Raw genomic sequence first — 15,335 nt, forward strand, 5'->3', positions numbered from 1 at the left:
GTTTGAGTATTTTTTCAAAATGTTGATGTGCAGGGAATGTGTGTTTTGTTTTTGTTTCTACCAGCTGCTTTCATGGTTTTTTTTTTTTTTTGAACCCTCTCCAGTGAGTAAAAAGTGACATCTGCTTAAGATTCAGTTAGCAACATTCCAACAGGTATATAAACAACCATTTACACTCTTAAACCAGCTGTGCATTTGTTGCTGCATAATACAAAAAGACATTTATGTCAAGATGTTGTAGATGATTGGCTTACTCTATTAGGTGGTCAGTATAATTTGTGCTCACCTTGCCTCCAATCCCTCCTAAAAATTTTTATTTAAAAGAACTTTTCATTAATTGCCTCCACCAAATGTATTCAATATTTTTGTAATGAAGCATTCAACTAAATAAAGTTGGCATGGTGTTGAATTGTCATCTCTCACATTTGCTATACTAACATCATCTTAACTCTGCTTCAGTGTTGGATGGTGAGGGTTTTTTCCATTCCAAAAGATGCTGTTAAACCTTTCAAATAGAAGCAATTTTGTTTTTGATTCAAAGTCTGTTACGTATAGTTTTCACTATTCTCTTTGGATTTAGGGCCTGTTTTCCTGCTCACCACAGCAAGAATGTTTGCTGTCTTCCCCATCTTTCTTTTACCCGGGTAGTTGCCTTGGTTTTTACTAGTTGTATAGCTTGTTGTATGTGGTGTTCTTTGTGCTTAACACCTAGTGCTTAAAAACACAAGTTTCTCATGCTGCCAAAACAAAAGAATGGGTGCTTTTAACTTAATTTGAAGTGGTTGTTGCTTTGATTTACTTTGACAAAATTAAATTCCTGTTGTGCACAGAGTATATAAGATAAAAGTACAGTCTGAGAATGTGGATTGCAGCTGAACAAGCAAATATGAGGCCACAACAAGAACCTCAAGTTACATGGTAGCTCATAGAAGGGAACATTGTAAGCTAGTAATTTGGTTTTTGATGGACACTGACATCAAAGTGGTTCATTGCAGGAGTTTATTGCTGTACAAATTTATTCAAAATGCTCAAATTCTGCGTTGTAATGCATATACAGGTGCATCTAAAAAAAAATAGAATATCGTGAAAAGTTTTTTTTTTTTTTGTACATATATTCTAGATTCATTACTTGTAAACTAAAACATTATCTTTTTTTTTTGTTTAATTTGGATGATTAAAGCTTACAGCTCATGAAAATCAAAAATCCAGTGTCTCAAAATATTAGAATGTTTATATTTGAGTTTCATTAAATGACCATCCCTACAGTATAAATTCCGGGTATCTCTTGTTCTTTGAAATCACAATAATGGGGAAGACTGCTGACTTGGCAATGGTCCAGAAGATGATCATTGACACCCTCCACAAAGAGGGTAAGTCACAGAAGGTCATTACTGAAAGGGGGTGGCTGTTTACAGAGTGCTGTATCAGAGCATATTAAATGCAAAGTTGACTGGAAAGAAGAAATTTGATAGGAAATGGTGCACAAGCAACAGGGATGACCGCAAGCTTGAAAAATACTGTCAAGCAAAGCCGATTTCAAACACTTGGGAGAGCTTCACAAGGAGAGGACTGAAGTGGAGTCCAGTGCATCTACGCTCAGATGTCTTCAGGAAAAGGACTACCAAGCCACTTCTGAAATGGAAACAACGTCTTTATACCTACCCACAGTGTCAAAACCACTGACCATGAGAATCATCATCCAATAGTGCCTCTGAAGTGCTACAGGCTGATTGCTTCCATGCCCCACACACCTCGGAGACCCGACCAAGTATTGAGCGCATAAAAGAACACTAAAAACAAACTTGACATTTTCTCTTTTACAAATCCTTTTTTTTTTTTTTTTTTTTTTTTGATTGATCTTAGGAAATAATCTAATATTTTGAGATACTGGATTTTTGATTTTCATGAGCTGTAAGCTCTACAAAATAATAATAATAATAAAAAGTATTTAAATGTTTTACTTTACATGTAATGAATCTAGAATATATAAAAGTTTAAATTTTTGAAATAAAAAAACCGAAACAAAAGAAATATTTAAAGATATTCTAATTTTTTTGAGATGCACCTGTATATGCAACTGTGCTAGAGCCTTTAAATGAGTTTTTACCGTTTTGTGAGTGCGCCACTTGATACTGGTACCCTCAAACTTGTCAAATTTGTCTTGACTACTGTCAAGAAAAATGTTCTTGCTACTGTAATCTCAGTTAGCAGTGTGCGAATTATTCAGTGACCTTCAGAGTGATCAACATTCTGTGAGAATTTTTTGCATTCTTTTGTGTAAGCAGTCGCGCAACTGGCTTATGTGACCCCAACTGCATTAACTTTGATCAACTTAACCAATACTAACCAGTGTTTAATAAATTATGACCCGCCCAACCTGTAAATATATAGTAGCCATGTATACATAGCGGGGAGTGTGAGCAAATGTGTGCGCCAATGAGCGCGCTTGACCCTGAAGCATCCGCTGGAGATCACAGTGACGCGCGTCGCAACACACGCAGCAGGCATCACGTACACTTTATCCCTGGTGCACCAAACCTCCTATTATATAACAATCTACAAGATGTCCAAGCCACTGACGGACCAAGAGAAGAGGAAGCAAATTTCCGTGCGAGGTCTCGCCGGGGTTGAAAACGTCGCAGACCTCAAGACCAATTTTAATCGCCATCTGCATTTCACTTTGGTTAAGGACCGTAATGTTGCAACGAAGCGCGACTACTACTTCGCCCTGGCGCACACCGTCCGCGACCATTTGGTGGGAAGATGGATCCGAACGCAGCAGCACTACTACGAGAAGAGACCCGAAAGTAAGAAACTCAAATGCCGCAGTTTCATCCTTCAGCCCTGTGCCGCACGTACACCACCGACAGACGGGAGGAGGGTCAGATCACACAACCGGCGACACAATGTTGCGCAGTAGAGGCTAGAGCTGCAAAATACAGAAAGAAACATTTTGATCTTTCTTGCAAGGGTAATACGGTGGTATTTATATTGCACCAGGAAATGCCGCTTAATGCTAATGGTTCGGCAGATGGCAATGCCTTTTTTCAACAATTGCATAATCTTTTCATAACTGATGTCAGTAGCAACTGCATTCAGTGTGCTGCAGATAAATGACACGAATGTATGGAAAAAGCTGTAGGCTACTGTGTGCCCTTGACAACTGTATCCACAGGTCAAATTGTTATTTTTTAATTGTCGACGGGTTGCGAGTTCGATAAAAAATATTAATATATGCACATCTTGGTAGATGTTAAAACAAGTAGACCTGATAGCTTTCTCTTATGCCCAGCTGGAAACATCAATAAAATTTACTGCACTGAACCGTAGAATTTACAAAAAAAAAAAAAAACAAAAAAAAAAAAAAACGCAGCAGCAAAAACATGTTTTCTACATAATTGCAGCATTTGACACGGTTTTTATTTTTTTATAGAAGTTACACGTTTATATTTATTTGATAGAATATGGTGTTGTCATCATAATGTAATCATAATTTCTGCATGCGTTGTGTTGATTGGTTTTTTTTCTTGTGTGTATTTGCATACAGAATTGTGATTGGTTCAGTCCTAAAAACCGGAAAAGAGAAGGCCTGCAGTTGTCACAAGGAAGCTAGTTTACATCCTTGACATTTTACATCATAATTATAGCCCCCATTATCAACTTAATTTTTAAATAATGTTAACTGCAGATATAATTTTTCCTCATAAATCCAAAAATACTATTTAAAAAACCTATTTTAAAAAGGAAAGGCATAAATAATCTTAAAACGTTGTAAGTACTTGCAATTCATACAGGAAATGTAAAAATCTTTTTTCAGTTTTTTTTTCTCATTCTAAAATAAAGAGCTAAAACACACTGCAGTCTTAAAGTCAAAAATAATTGAAGGGTAGGATTTTGTTTCTGTGTATTTAGAATTTGTCTGGCATCCTGGAAGAGTGTTCAACCTTAAATGCTGACAGCTAATGCTGCTATTTTTACATGAGCAATGTGTAAGAAACACAGCACAAAACATTCTTCTGTCCTAACCTTTGTTATCATTTATAGACAAGAGACTAAATATTACTATGTAGTTTTGTGCACTAGCAAATCCTCCATGATAGTTGTCATTGTGCAACCTTCAGTGATTGAATGTATTGCAGTGGCGGTCAGTGAGGTCTCAGACGTCCATTACAGATTAGGCTTGTGTTGTGCACCTGTCACAATAATGCTTGTCACTAGATAGGCTAGTCTGCTCAGCAGGGGCTTTTATGGCTCCTACTTCACTGTTGCTCGAAATGGCTCTCAGCTGTTGTAGTTCATTTTTTTTTTCACATTTCTCCTTGTTGTCTCACCTCTAGCGTGTGTACTATCTCTCTCTGGAATTCTACATGGGACGGACCCTTCAAAACACCATGGTAAACTTAGCTTTGGAGAATGCCTGTGATGAGGCCATCTATCAGGTGAAGACATATTTACAAATTTTTCAAGCAAACCACAAACCCATTCAAAAAACCCATCTAATTTAGGATGGTGGAAACGGAAGTGTTAAAATTTCTAACTTGTTTTTGAGTTATGGCCTAAAGGAATATGTCAGCCTTGCAGTACTCTGAAGTGTGAAATTTCTGCACCCCTAGTGGCGCAAAAAACAACTGCAATCTGGTGAAATGTCCTACTGTACTGCAGGGGTGTCTAAACCTGTCCCAGCGTCCTAGAGTTTAGCGCTAACCAGCTCCAACACACTTGCCTGGAAGTTTCTAGTGAGTCTGAAGATCTGGATTAACTGGTTCAGGTGTGTTTAATTATGGCTGGAGCTAACTCTGCAGGATGCTGGCCCTCCAGGAACAGGTTTGGACGCCCCTGTCCTACTGTGTTCTACATAACAACACTGGCTCAGCCAGTGGTGTGTGTGTTCGGTGTGGGACTATTCATTTGTCCGAATAGAGGAGATCTATAATACATGGGGGACATTATCATTTAGTATTTCATTCATCCCGATGCTTTAACCTTTAAAAATAAAATTTTGTATAAAAAGAGGTCATTCTCTGTCATCATCATAACCAGTGATAGCATAATAATAAATAAGGAGCTATAAATAAAGAGCTTATGGATGAGATCTAGAGCTGTATGCATTGTAATACTGCTAATCTTAGATCAGTTGCCCCTGGTTCTTTAATTCTAATTAAGAAATGAAAGACAAGTCATTCTAGACATGCACTGCTGTGCCGAGAATGCCTGCAAATATGTGTTTGATGAAAGATGAAACCAGGCAACAAAGCATGTTTTGTGTTCTCAGAGGTTACATACCTTCTTTGGTCCCTCCTGCTCTCACATTCTGTTTCTTCTCAGCTGGGTCTGGATATGGAGGAGCTGCAGGACATGGAGGAGGATGCTGGCCTGGGCAACGGAGGCCTTGGTCGACTGGCAGGTCAACCTAGTCTCTTTAAATGTCCTGATCGTAAGATTAATAGAGGGCTTGTTGTAATAGAGAGCTTCATTTCTCTTTTTCTGCAGCTTGCTTCCTGGACTCCATGGCAACCTTGGGCCTGGCAGCGTATGGATATGGAATCCGCTATGAGTTTGGAATCTTTAATCAGAAAATCGTGAATGGCTGGCAGGTAAAGCATACTTGCAAGAATACCTCTCTTGGTGCATTTGGGTCTTAGTAAATGATTGACATCATCTGACAGGCGGAGGAAGCGGATGATTGGCTGCGTTATGGCAATCCTTGGGAAAAAGCCCGGCCTGAATACATGCGTCCTGTGCATTTCTATGGTCGAGTGGAACACCACCCTGATGGAGTGAAATGGGGTGGACACACAGGTGAGATAAAATCTTACTGACCCCTCCCTAATGTTTTGAGTGGTAGTGCATATCAGGAAGGTCAGTAGAGCCTAAAGCAGAACAACCAATTTGCAAAGCAAGATCTAGATTGTTGACATTTTTAAATATGTGTCTACATCTTCCCATTAAATCTGTACCTGTTGTCTCACCAGGTGGTCCTTGCCCTTCCCTATGACACACCTGTCCCAGGATACAGAAACAACATTGTTAACACAATGAGGCTCTGGTCTGCCAAAGGCTCCATGTGAATTCCACCTCAAAGACTGTGAGTTCTCTTCAATAAATCAATGAATGTTTATAAAAAGTTTTAACCAGCCCTATAAGCCTTATTATGCATTATAAGCTATTCATTATAAGCCTTATTATTCATTTATCATTCTGTAAATATCTAGTATTACATATAAATGTGACCCTGGACCACAAAACCAGTACCATACAATACATTGTATGGGTCAAAATTATCAATTTTTCTTTTATGCCAAAAATCATTAGGATATTAAGCAAAAGATTATGTTCAATGAAGATATTTTGTAAATTTCCTACCATAAATATATCAAAACGTAATTTTTGATTAGTAATATGCATTGCTAAGGACTTAGTTTGGACAACTTTAAAGGCAAATTCCTACATATTTTGATTGTTTTGCACCCTTAGATTCCAGTTTTTCACATTTTTGTATATCTGCCAAATATTGTCCTAACCTAACAAACCAATTCAGTTTAAAAAATTGACCCTTATGACTGTTTTTTGGTCCAGGTTCACAAATGCAAATGTGATTTATATATAAAAATGAAACCTTATTGACCCCAAACTGTTGAATGGAAGTGTGAACTGTATCTTTGATCCTTAGATCTTTCTCTCTCCCAAAACAGTTAATGTTGGTGGTTACATCCAGGCCGTTCTGGACAAGAATCTCGCTGAGAACATCTCCCGTGTGCTTTACCCTAATGACAATGTGAGTGCAACTCAAGTCCACTTAAGTGATTCATATAAAGAAGCAAAAGAGCCTAAATGTAAACAGATCCTCCTGTTTGTATATGTCAGTTCTTTGAGGGGAAAGAGTTGCGTCTGAAGCAGGAGTATTTTGTGGTGGCTGCGACTCTCCAGGACATTATCCGCAGGTTCAAAGCCTCCAAGTTTGGCTCAACTGAGGTGGTGCGCATGGATCTGACCACACTGCCAGATAAGGTAAGATAGCCCGGGAGCCCTTTGTTTCATATTACACACCCAGTTTGTGTCATATCTGAGGTGATTTATTCATATGAATAATACTGAATAATAAAACCGAATGCATTAAAAACTGTTAAAGAGGTCCTTCCGTTGTCTGTTTTTTTCAGGTTGCTATACAACTGAATGACACTCATCCTGCAATGGCCATCCCTGAACTGATGAGAAAATACTGGTGGATGATGAGAAACTGTCCTGGGACACGGTGAGCTGAAAAATCCTTATCATCTTGTCATTTATCATGCTCAGAAAAAGATATGCTGTCAAACTATAGGACTAATAAATTGATTATTAGGGCTAATATAAGGGCATAAAATTTAAATTAGCTGATTTCTAGAATGGAGCCTTTTTACTGAATGTGATGACATTTTAACAGTTATGAACATTGTTAATAAATTTTTTTCTGCATTTTTTATATTTTCAATTTTTACATTTAATGTACTTGTGGGAACGCAAAAATATACTTCTTGTAGTTTCCTTTCACCACTATTGAAGTTTACTCAACTATGACTTTCTCTTCTGTGAACCCCAGAAATGTGAAAAGTGGCCATTAATTTTGCCCATGTGGACCAACAACATAATGTTGTACTCCTCTTCTAATTTCTGTTTTATACCCGTCTTCCTGTCATTCTCTTTCTTCTCAGGCTTGGGACATCACTGTGCGTACTTGCGCATATACTAACCACACTGTCTTACCAGAAGCTCTGGAACGCTGGCCTATCGACCTGTTCCAAAACCTCCTGCCCCGTCACCTAGAGATCATCTACGAGATTAACCGACGTCACCTGGAGGTCTGGGAACAGATGTTCTCTTCATGGCACATTGCATTTGAAATTTACTTGGAGATAAAAGATGAATTTGATGTTTTTTAAAGGGGTTGGGAGATCAGTAACTGCATTAGGACTGTAGGACTGTGTCCACTCCAAATAAGGAGTAAACTGCACAGTGAGGTTATATATACAACCTTATCTGCTCTACATGACTCAGCATCCAGTAAACTGCAGATGAAGAAAAGTAACTTCCCATGTACTTTCTTGCCCATTTACGCATTTACGTTTTGACCTTCCATCTTCTGTCTTGTTTCTCAGCGGATCACTGCACTCTACCCTGGTGATTATGATCGTTTGAGACGCATGTCTCTTATCGAGGAGTGCGGACAGAAGAAGATCAACATGGCTCATCTCTGCATCGTTGGCTCTCACGCAGTTAATGGCGTGGCACAAATCCACTCGGACATTATTAAGGACACTGTGTATGTCTTGTAATGTTCAGTTTATATTACAGCTCAGTGACCCCAAAAACTATTTGGACACCTAAATCACATTTAAAAATATATTCTACTCTCTAAAAGTTTGAGTTCAGGTACAGGAAAAGGAGTTTCTCAGGTCTCTCACCTGGGCTGCATTTATCTGATGAAAAATTCAGTAAAAAAACAGAAATACTGTAAAATGTTATTACAATTTTAATGTTTTCTATTTTAATTTATTTTAAAATGTAATTTATTCCAATGATGGCAAAGTAAATTTTTCGCCAGCCATTACTCCGGTCTTCAGTGTCAGAAATCATTCTAATATGCTGATTTGGTGCTCGAGAAACATTTCTTCATATTATTATCATTGTTGAAAACAGTTGTGCTGCTTCATATTTTTGTGGACAGCCTGAAAATAGAAATACTTTGTAAAGTTAAAAATGTATTTTCTGTCACGTTTTGATCAGTTTTAATAAATCCTTGCCTAACAAAAGTAACATTTCTTTTAAAAAAAGACCAAAATTTGAATATGAGCATTATTTTGAGGAAAGACAACATAAGCATACTTGTCCACAGCAATGGCATATCTTAAATGGCCAAATACTTTTAAATGTCACTGTTTATATCAACATAATATGTCTGGCATTACAATAATTTCATGTAGTGTTTAGCCCTGGTTAAAAACAGCTCTATCTAATTTGGTTGGGTTGATTCTGTGTTCAGTTTTAAGGACTTCTATGAGGTGGACCCACAGAAGTTTCAGAACAAGACCAATGGTATCACTCCTCGTCGCTGGCTTGTCATGTGTAACCCTGGACTGGCTGAGGTTATCGCTGAGGTAAAGTACATTGCTGATAAATAAATAAAAAAGTCAGCAGTACATGTATGAACAGGTAGGGGGCACTACTGAGAAAACATACAAAAAATGACCATAACCGTAGTTGATTCTAGTCCAAGCCAGTCAAAAGCTTTGTGTGAGAAAACACTGTGCAATTGAAGTCATAATGTCTTATGTTGAACATTAGAGAATTGGAGAGGGACTACATCCGTGACCTGAGCCAGCTGAAGAACCTCTTAAAGTGTGTGGATGATGATGCTTTTTAATTCGAGACATTGCCAAGGTCAAACAGGTGAGACAGAAAAATATCCCACAGTCAAAGTAAAATTGAGGCATATTCTACATAAACATGATTTCCACCACCTGATATATTGCTTTGTCTGTTTCAGGAAAATAAGCTGAAATTTGCGGTGCATCTAGAAGAACAATACAAGGTGAAGATTAACCCAAACTCCATGTTTGATGTTCAAGTGAAGAGGATCCATGAATACAAAGACAGCTGTGAACTGTCTGCACATCATCACCCTCTACAACCGTAAGTCAATAATAATTCAGGTTTTTAAATATTTTTCAAGCTTTACAAGCTTCCCATTCAATGTGTGAAACCAAGTCATGCATATCTAATTATGCTACTGGAACATTTCTTTTTTCTAACTTTCATATAATACTTTATTTCAGTAGGGAGTATGCACTGTGCAGTATGCACTAAACAGGCAAACTATTATTCCTTTTTCAAAGATAGAGTGCTTAATTTTACTATTTGTGTGTTCAGGCATCAAGAAGGAGCCCAACAAGGCCTGGACTCCTAGGACCATTATGATTGGAGGAAAGGTTAGACTGATCAGTTTCTCTGACCAATCAGTTCTATCTACTTAAGTTGAATGCTAATTGGCTAAATCATGCATTCCTCAAGGCCGCTCCTGGGTATCACACAGCTAAGATGATCATCAAGCTGATCACAGCAATTGGAGAAGTGGTAAATAATGATAGTGTGGTGGGAGATCGTCTGAAAGTCATCTACCTTGAGGAACTACAGGGTTACACTGGCTGAGCAAGGTAGGATGCAAACTTATCCATTGGATCAGCTTCCAGTCATATTAATTTATTCACATGACTCGCTCTGCCCTGCTTCTTTCTCTCTTTTTCAGTCATCCCTGCATCTGACCTGTCCGAGCAGATCTCCACAGCAGGAACAGAAGCTTCTGGAACAGGCAACATGAAGTTTCATGCTGAATTGAGCTCTGACCATCGGCACCATGGATGGGGCTAACGTGGAGATGGCAGAAGAGGCGGGGGAGAAGAGAACCTCTTTATCTTCGGCATGAGAGTGAAGGATGTGGAAGCTTTGGATCAGAAAGGGTGACAGCAAGCTTCATGAACCATTTACTGAATAGCATTTTAGTTGTTGTTTTAGTGATTCATTCATGTTTGTGAAAGCAGTTTTATTTTATTAAACCATTCATCTATTTAAACAGAGTAATACATTTCAAATGTTCTCAGTTTTATTGCACTGAAGGAAAGGTTGCAAAAGAGGGGATCAGGTTACAGCTCTGCCTGACTAAGCAGAAGTTGGTTTATTTCAGAGATATGATGCCATGGAGTATTATAACCGCATTCCAGAACTAAAAGCAAGTCATGGATCAGATCTCTGGAGGATTCTTCAGCCCTGGAGAACCTGATCTGTTTAAAGACATTGTTAAGATGCTGATGCACCATGACAGGTAACTAGTTTTTATTTTTTTTTGGGATATCTCTGTTCTTTTTTATTCCATTTTCTCACACAGCCACAGTTTAACAGTGATCATATAAATAGTTCATTTCTTTGGCTGTCTGGTGTGATTGCAGGTTCAAGGTGTTGCTGACTATGAAGACTACATTAAATGTCAGGAGAAAGTCAGCGCCCTGTATAAGGTTTGTATTACAAAAAAACATGAAATGGTTTCAAAACGTATCTCACATTGAGCACTGTTTTAATAGTTTATAATAATACATTGTCCCCAAATCAGCATATTAGAAGGATCCTGTGATGCTGAAGACTGGAGCCTGTTGAAAATTCAGCTTTGCCATCACACGAACAAATGACGTTGTAAATACTGCATATTAGAACGGAAAACAGTTATTAAAGGAGCTGTATGTAAGATTTTGACTTACTAAAGCATAAAAATACCATAATATGTTTGCAAGATATTTAAGAATCATTGCTGAGTTAAATACTTGTTTATCTGAAAAAAACAATGCTACAGTCAGTTTTTCTTCTTTGAAAAATGTGCGTTCCAGCCAGAATGTCGGTCTTTGTTTTGGTTTGTGAAACCCGCCCACTGCCAGTTTACCCAATTGTATTTCGGCGGCCTGGGTTGCCAGTTGGCGGAAAACACAGCGTATTACATTACATGCATCATCAAGTGCGCTCGTTCCTGTTGTGTTGTCAATCTGGCAACCTGCGTGTGAGTCAAACGTCTGGGGAGGAGGGGGCCGGGGTGAAAAAAAGCCTCTACAATAGTTTGAAATTTTGCAATACCTAGTTCAACCAATCAGTGTCACTCCTACACTACAGCACTTTAAGGGAACAGTAATAAACGTTAGGCATATTACTGGTGTTGGTTTAGTGTATTTTTTGATTAATATAAATGCAGCCTAGGTGAGCATCACATTACATTCTTCAGAAATATGAAAAAAATTGATTGGTTAAAAAAAAAAAAAACAGTGTCTGCTAACAAGATAGTTTTTATTTGGTCCATTTGCCTGACAGGAGACTGTACATTTTACTGTTTATATGTGACATTCAGTTGTAAGCGAATTAATAAGCTTTCCGTTGAGTAGAGTTTGATTTAGAGGATTTGGCCTATTTGAAAAAATATTTAGAAAACTGCTCTCTAAAGTTGTCCAAAAAATTAAGGTCGTTAGCAAAAAATAAAAAAAAATAAAAAATTTTTTGGGGGCTTTGGGGCTTTAAATTCAAGATGCGGTTCCATCAAGTGTTTTAGTTTGGAAACAGTGTCATATCATTCCCTCCTAATTTAATGTAATGCTTTAAAGAGCATTAACACAGCAAACTGAAACAGACTCGAACGTTTCCCTTTCCTCATTCTCAAACAGAACACTAAGAATGGACCAAGATAGGGTCATGGCCACAACATTGCTGGATTGCGGCAAATTCTCGCAGCGACCGCACCATCGCCCAGTCCGCTCCGTGAGATCTGTGGGCATGGAAGCCCCAGTCTGGGAAGAAGATCGTGCAGCCCCAGACGAGACCCCGCTAAGTCCCTTCCAAACAACAACAAAATCTCCCATTTGTTGTAGCTGTTCTCACATTCAGTTTATTTACCATTGTGACGATGTGATAAAGTGGATTTTTAACGTTGACAGTCATAGGAGATATGTTTCTCCATCTTGCCGTCATGACAGCCAGAATACCTCACATCCTTCTCTGCCATCCCGGCTCCAGCGACGAGCTGTCAGCGCATCGTAGCTTTGTGGTATGTTAATAACTGTATGTGTTGTGTAAGAATGTTTTAGCTTTTTTCTGTGAATATTATGAAAGTATGAAGTAATTTGTCGATCCAGGCCAGCAGAACAGCACAGGCTCTCTGGGAGACAACGGCAATTACACTGTGAGGGCGTACAAAGTATAGCGAAAACGTTTTATTTTTGCCACAAAATCACAGCATGATAATGGACTGTTAAAGGAGCCAATTTCAAAACCACCAATTTGTTCTTTTTTTGTGGTGTGTGTGTGTTGTGACAAATGTTTGATTTTGAACACTTATCTCGATTTTAGTTTTGACCAGCCGTTATTACGTGACAGTTTGGGCTCACCATTCGAGGTCAGGTTTTGTTTGTGTAATGTTTAGGGTCTCAATCTCTTTCATTGGCCTCTTGATGCTCATGACTTGTTGTTTCACCGACAGGAGCATCCTCACTTGAAAAAGCACTTTAGGCATGAATCTGGCACTTTGTCCTCAATGGAAGTGTTGTACTGGTAATTCTTTCCATAATTAAATTATAATAAAATATATATGCTGTAACGCTTTGGACGTGGTTGTTCACACCACATAAAATTAAGACCCGCCAGGCATGATGGTGGCCCTGCCCCCAGAAAACTTTGCTTGAATCCAGTGAGGTACCAAAACAAATATAGCGTGTGAAGTGTGATGATTCACTGTAACGACCAGGCACTGCGTGTTGCAAGAACCCTGTCATGTCACTGTTACTTGCTCTATTGTGGTGTGGTGTGAGAGACTTATATATATGTTAGGAAGTAGAGAGCCGTGACAGTGTAACGTTTGCAGAGTGCGTTGTGAAAGTGCAAAATATGCAAGGTTGTGAAACTAGGCGCATAACTTGGCTGGAGTGTGTTGTGTATTTATGTGACCCTCTACATAGGACTTGCAACCTAAACCTGCAACTTATTTAGTTAGAAGCTCCAGCAGCCACCGTCCCCTCAGTGACTTGTGAGTTATTTTTGTTCTCTCGAATGTTTTGCCCTATTATGGGTAACACAGCACACAGACCAACACCTGTCCCACTGATGCCCTTGAAAAGCGTGAAAGAAATTAATAAAGTTATTTAAGAGTGATGCTGTGTTTCGGCCTTTGCACAAGTATTATGTTCGTTCGCTTGTAGGTGACACTAGCTGATCTTTCAAAGTATAGGATTTGTTAAAAAAAGTTTTTTGTTCAACAAAGATAATAGAGATGATTTTGTTTCATTCCGCTCCTTTTAGAAAATAACATTCTAATTATGACGACTTATTTGTATGTGCTCACGGAAGAAACATTTATTAATATCAATAGAGAAACACGATTTTATGCTTTAGGAAGCTTTTGTTGATTAGAATGTTGCATAACAGGTATTCTCTACTCCTACTCCTTTTTTTTTTTTTAATTTATTGCATCCCTTGTCGAATAAAAGTATAATTCATTATAAAAAATTTATATATACTGATATATATATAAATATACTATATATATATATACAGATGATATTAATCTACTATATATATATCATATATATATATATATATATATATATATATATATATTATATATGAAAATGTGCTAAATGTAATGGATATTGTGTACTGTATTCAGTGTATGTCAATATTAATCACATTTTTCCAAATTTATACAGTTTTTTTACCAAGATTTATCCCGTAGTCAACAACTGAAAGGTTTAACAGTGTACTGTAACCACCAGTTAGCAATGCACTTTATTGCACACATTTTATCTTTTATCTACATTAGTTTCTGAAATTGATTTTAAATACTAAGATTTTCCACGTTATAAGTCTTTCAAATTAACATGATGGGGAACACAAACCCACTAAACGTTTAATTAGTTGTACAATTAATTAGAAAGAAAAATGCTTGTTAAATTGTTTGTCTGCAAGGGACTCTGTTTGTCACACAGCTACTCAACATGGAGTGCTGTGTTCTGAGGAAAAAAGAAAAATATATTTCAGTAACTCCCCAAGACCATGGGATGCGCTATTTGACCTTCAAACCCTGTGATGTGCCGCTATTGACCTCAAAAACCCCCCGTCATAGTTCAGCTGTTCACTTTTTTTGAGGGAAGGGGAACAGTTTATTCAATTACCCTTAGCCCTTGCCCAACGATTGCTTATCGGTACACGCACACCTTCCTCTTTCAACTTCATCACATGCTAAAGGGGCTGTGCGGTGGGACTGGAACCTGCGTGAAGGGCACTCCTTGCTGGAGAGCTGTTGCGATGCTTTTGCCGCTGCATCTCTTCTGACGGAATTGACACCTTGTGATGCGCAACAGTGTTGACGCTGACAGGACAGCTGTTGGAAGATTTACGTCTCGGCAGTGTTGCTTCATCGAAGGACTTTAAAATCCAGATCACAAGACTCTGCGCCTCCGTAAAGTCCAGTGTGCTTAATAGCGACCACTACCCTGAAGACCCACCAGTGGTTGTATCAAAAATTTTTTTTTGCGAAGAAAAGGAAGAACCAGCCAAACCCAACAATGGAAGTCCAACTGGATCTACTGATTCGAATCATTCAAAATGAAACGAATTGATTAGCATCGATTGACAGAAGAGAGTCGGCGTGTACAGATAGCTCGATATAAATGACAGTTTTGTGTTGTTTAGATGTGGTGAACTGGTAACTAGCAAACATCCAGAAGGTTTAAAGTGCTATCAGCTACTTCAACTAAACTCAAATATTAGAGGACAAC

At 38.2% G+C, this 15,335-nt stretch overlaps 1 pseudogene; it reads left to right on the forward strand.

Moving 5' to 3' along the window:
• Positions 1 to 2,431: 2,431 nt before the first annotated feature.
• Positions 2,432 to 13,058, forward strand: LOC122138011 (annotated as a pseudogene).
• Positions 13,059 to 15,335: the final 2,277 nt, after the last annotated feature.

Source organism: Cyprinus carpio, chromosome B7 (assembly GCF_018340385.1).
Source record: "Cyprinus carpio isolate SPL01 chromosome B7, ASM1834038v1, whole genome shotgun sequence".
NCBI classification, from domain to species: domain Eukaryota; kingdom Metazoa; phylum Chordata; class Actinopteri; order Cypriniformes; family Cyprinidae; genus Cyprinus; species Cyprinus carpio.